General features: G+C 37.2%; 1 long non-coding RNA gene across 1 annotated transcript; it reads left to right on the top strand.

The window, feature by feature from the left end:
- Window positions 1–238: 238 nt before the first annotated feature.
- On the top strand, window positions 239–1,208 carry LOC134855280 (uncharacterized). The gene is made up of 3 exons (XR_010164464.1): window positions 239–325; window positions 564–611; window positions 1,114–1,208. It is a non-coding gene; the product is annotated as an uncharacterized LOC134855280 (long non-coding RNA).
- Window positions 1,209–5,344: the final 4,136 nt, after the last annotated feature.

The raw sequence follows: 5,344 nt of genomic DNA, 5'->3' as shown, positions 1-5,344 counted from the left end.
TTTGAAATTAAAATTTAGGGTTGTTTGTATTCTGTCAAAAAAGTTTCTTTTCCCTAAATGGGTGTCTCTCAATTGAACTTTGATTTCAAATTCGGCATTTTAATTCTTGTTTTAACGTATATTCCATCAGTTTTTTGTTTAAAGGAACACTTTGGAAACTTCGGTCATTATCAATTGAACCGTCATAAGCTTTGCGTATTGATTGTTTCAGACTTTCATGTTGGTGTCTATCCTCGCGTTATACCACGGCCTAATATTCTTACCAGTGGCTCTCAGCATCATTGGACCACCTCCCTATCTCTCGGCCTCCAAGGAGAACACAGAGGTTTGCTCTTTGAATAATTTGTACACGTGAACAACCAATATCATTCAAGGATTCAATGAAAAACAAGGTCAATGAAAACGAACGAGAAAAAAAATGTTTTCACCAACCAGATTTGTCTCAGCAAGTTTTAAAACAAAAACTATGACAAATTTGGTTGATGAAAACAATTTTTCTAGCTTTTTGCTTTTCATTGACTCAGTTCAAGTTAGTTATGTAGTGTTCTATTCACTTTTTGTAGGTTTGCAAGGAGCATTCGAATCATCGTGCTATGCCAGCCGAGAAACAGGTTAGTCAGAGATGCTAAATGTTTTGTAATGGAAAGATGCGATATTTTGTAGGTCTGTGAAAGAGGTTACTGACAAATTTTGAGCTCCAATGAAAGTTTGGAGCATCCAGCAGCTTGTAAATTATCAATCGTTATGTAAGAAAAATGGGTTCAGAATGAATGTATTTTTAGAGACTGTCAAGTAAGCTACAGATTCGATCATGCTGTTTTGATGAACAAAAAGAAAAAAAGTTGTGGCCAATTAATAATAGTTAGAAAATAAGTCACTTACTTAAGTGATTTTTGTGCGGTTAAAACAAATTTTTTTTTAAATAGTCAGCTTAGGTTGACAACAATTTTCTAGCTTGAAGCAGCAATGCTATTTTGGAGCAAAAAAATATATATCGCTCAATACGCATTTTTAGAAGGAGATGAAGACAGTTAATTTGGGAAGGACTTCAAAAAAATGTTTTCATTTGGATCTGATCTTAGTAATCCGTTCTAAACTGAAATGTGTTTTTAGAAAGAAAACAACAAACCTCACGAAGCCTGGACAGTTGCAGTGAACGAAAAACCATAACCAACAAAAATGACGTTCAGATTTAGTGGCATATTCTGGAAACAATTTAAGTACAGTTTTTAACTCATTCTGCCCAAAATTGCTTATTATTTACTAATTAAACGGTTTATTCTAATAATTTTTTAGCTGCATGTTCAAAATCAGTCAGTTAGAGTTGAGTGTCTTCATTAAGTTGAATTTTGTCTGAAAGCTTGGTAGAAACAAAAAAGGTCGTTTTTTATCCTTACGAGGTCAAACTGTGCAACGATGTGCGCACATTTTTGTGTCTGTATGTTACTGGATTCCGGAGACGAATCTTTAGAAACGTTAAAAGTTTGTAGGAACGATCAAGGGAAATGAAAAAACAAAGGAAGAACAGAGTTAGCGCCATTGCTGCGTATTTCGCGCTTACAATTCACAAAATGCACAGTTTGGCCTCGTAGTGATAGAATTTCGCCAATGTAGGTTTTCCAAAACTAAATTTTAACTTGAGTTTATCAAAACACTTGTCTTTACAAATAACCTATGAGCCAACAAGTTTACCGGTGCACTTCACAGTGCGTACCCACAGAGCTGCATTCCCCGAAAGCAGAAAAAAACTTGAAAAACTTTAAGGTAATCAGCAACAAAACAGAACATAAAAAAGAGGCAAAGTTGTCACAAAATTAGGACTATTCTTCGTATTTTTTTTTGAAATTAAGCAAAGAAAACTTCCAATAATTCAAAGCAACTTCTTTATATAACAGCTTCGCTCTTATGAACTAGTCAACAAAAAAGGGCTATCCTAGAACAAAATTACACTTTGTTTTAGCAATTCGAAGCATCGATATATTTGTGCTTGAATTGATTGAATTTATCAAAACAATTGTCCCCCAAACAAATTTTTACATCAATAAAAATTCCTCTTCACTTCACTGTGCGTTTCCACAGAGCCGCATTCCCGGATAGCAGAAAAACATAACTTGTTTAGGTAATTAGCAAAAACAAAACACAAATTTAGAGGCAATTTGTCACAGAAGTTGGACTACTTTAATTCATACAATCAAATTATCTTTTTTTTTCGAAACTATTGTACTGCAAGCTTCTCAATGAAAGATTGTGAACCTACCGTAGCAGGTTCGACGCTTTTTCTACAATACGTAGACAATTTGTGGACAGTAAAAGTCGACCCGAACGTGGTATTGCAAGCCGCGAAAACATTGTACCCTAACAAACAATTCACGGTTGAATTACTTGATGAGAACTACATCTTGGTTTTTCAGACATAATTATTATTGTAGATGCAATCAAGCAATTTAAATGTACATGGTACCAAAAATTTTCAGATACAGGCAAGCTTTTTTTTTTCAGAAATAGCGCACTTTTTCAGAACATGAGGTTTTTAAAAATATATACGTTCCACACGGTTCTTGGGAGCAGATCTACATGAAAACCTAATCATTCAGCAAGGTAAATCAATTGAAAGCAATAGAAAAATAATCATTACCAAGTGGAATGGCCAACCAAAGTTGACCCGCAAATTGACCACTGCCCTTACCTACCTTAATTCGTCAATTTCGCGAAGTCTCAAGTCCAATATGGTCTACAAAGCCCAATGTAATTTCACCGATGTTGGACAAACTGTTTGACATTAGGCCACAAAGATTGATGACCACAAAAAAACATCCCGGTAGGCGAAAATGTAACACAGTGTGTGTGTGTGGCTGAATACACCAATGAACAGTTGAGTTAGGAGATAAGCGATCAGTCGAACAGCTAACATTGGAAGGGCTTCATTTAAGGAAACTAAAGCCAGGGATCAACACGCGGGATGAGTTTAGGAGAATTGATATCACACTGAAAACAAATTTAGCTGAAAAAGAAAAAGAACTTTCTTTTAGGTCGACCAAACCGAGCTCTCCTAAAGCAGAAAAAAGACTCTGTTTTGGCCAAAATTTCTGTGCAGTAGGGCACTTTTTGGAAAATTTATAAAAGTTGACAAAAAAATGCGTTTTTCTGGCGCTCGCTTCCCCTCAAAAAGTTATATGTAAGGTGGTGTATTGAACCCATGAAAGTTTCTAGTTGTTTGAAAGTAATGGGGGCGATAATTTTTTAATAGCTTCATTTTTCTTTATAAGTGGTTTGGTTCCTTCACTATTGATGTTGAAGCCTAACCACTCAACTTGTTTGCATGCAAACTTACATTTGTCTAGAGAGATTGCGAGGTTTTGTCCATCAAGTTTTGTTAGAACTGTTTGAAGTTTTTGGCGTTGTGTCTCTACATTACCTTTCGTTACAATCAAGATATCGTCCAGATATGCGTAAGTATTGCTGCAGTTAGCAAGTGTTAAATCGACTGCCTTCTGGAATTCTGCTGGCATATCCGTAAGGCCGTAGAAGCCTGTCCGGATTTGGTAGGTTCCGGTAGCATTACCGCCACTGAGGCTGAAATTAACTTGCTCTCTTGTTGCTTTATCTAACGGGTGTGCGTATCTTAAATCGAGTGTGGAGAAAATGTCCGATTTGACTTATCTGATTTCACCACTTGGGCGATGTTATCCAGGAGTAGGTCAATATTTGGCATTTGGTATTTGTTTTTGTATATGTATTTCTTGATCTTTTTGGAGTCTAGTGCCAGTTTAACTATTTGATTTTTTTTACTGTGATAACTATTGGTCTGATAAGTTGTTTATCAGAACATTTATCGAGCTTGATGATGTTTTTGATCCAACAATTTGATTAGTTCCGCTTCGATCCTTTCCTGTAGATGTAACGTCTGCCCTTTTGCTGTATTGGCTCGAACTCCTTGTTAAATTGTGTTTTCATTGCATGGTGTTTTGCCTTTCCTATGCGTACGCATAGCTGTTGGAAGTTATCCTGGACCCATTGTTTAATTTTGGGATTTGACTTGTTTTTTTCTTGTACATTGAGTACCATGTGTGTTTGTTTTACTTGAATTAATTTAATACCAATTTATGGTAGTAGATTTCATCTTATGATATTTGCCTTGTGGTCATCCACTAAAATGAACGGAGCTTTATTTTCCATCCTCCCGACTCAATTGCGGTTATCAATCTGTCTTTCGGATGTATTGATTTGCCGTTTTAGCATGCTAGATTCCTAGCTGTGTCCTCCTGTGGGATATTTTTGAAAACTGCTGTTTGATCGTTCTGTTGTATTCGTTGTGCGGTTTTCTCGCTGAGAAAAGACACTGGGCTGCCCGAGTCAGCAAGATCGAATAGTTCCGTTGTATTTGGTTTTAGTTTAACAAAATGTCCATTTAGATCACCTTCCGATAGTTTTTTTGTTTTTTATTTCGAATGATTCTGCGATTGCCATCACTGAAAATCTGTCTATTTGATATTCTTCCTACCCATTGTTTGTGATAAAATCAGCATATGCGACGGGATCGTTGTCTGTTTCCGTGCTCTCTATTTCTGTTTCCTCCAGTTGTTCTTCGTTTGTGTTTCCCAAGTAGTTTACGTTTGTTGAGCGACAAACTTTTGCGAAGTGTCCGCGTTTTGCACATTTTGAGCAAATTTTGTCTTTTGCTGGACATGATTGCAGGTGATTGGGATCATATTGGTTCCCACACTTATAACATTGTCTGGATATTGTGTTTCGTTGTTGTTGTTGACCCTTTGTGTTCTGGGATCCACCTGGATACGGTCGGCCGCGAAAACCGCCCCGACCTCTCTGACTGTTTTGATTGTTTTGTTCGTTTTGTCTGCCACGTGTATTAACGTAATGTACCGGCTCTTGTTTTGTAATCAATGTTTGACCTCCGAACGGATTTGTTCTCATAGTACGACCTTGTTCTCGTCGTATCGAGTATTCGTATGCATCTTGTGGGCTACCTGTTTGTGCCAGCAATTCTTCAGCAATTTTTTCATTGTTCATGTGGGCGATAAACATATCTCTTACCCACTCATCCTCTCTGTCACCGCAGTCAGCGCGTGAGGCCAGTTCCACTAGATCTGCATGAAATTATTCTAGACTTTCTGCTTTCTTCTGTTTCCGACAGATAAAGTTATACCTCTCAAAAGCTATTATGCGCGTAGTGACGAAAATGTCTTCATGTTGTCACGAATTTTATTGTAGTTACCGTATGTAGCTGTCAGTTTGGTCGTTTTTGTTGTATCTGTCGCTGTCTTTCAGCGCCGAGACACAGGAAAAGATAGCTACGCACTTTTGCGTCCGCTTCGTCCCATCTGAA

This window comes from Symsagittifera roscoffensis, chromosome 10, assembly GCF_963678635.1.
Source record: "Symsagittifera roscoffensis chromosome 10, txSymRosc1.1, whole genome shotgun sequence".
Taxonomy (NCBI): Eukaryota; Metazoa; Xenacoelomorpha; order Acoela; family Convolutidae; genus Symsagittifera; species Symsagittifera roscoffensis.
The sequence above is the reverse complement of the archived record's forward strand: the minus strand, read 5'-3'. Positions and strand labels throughout refer to the sequence as shown.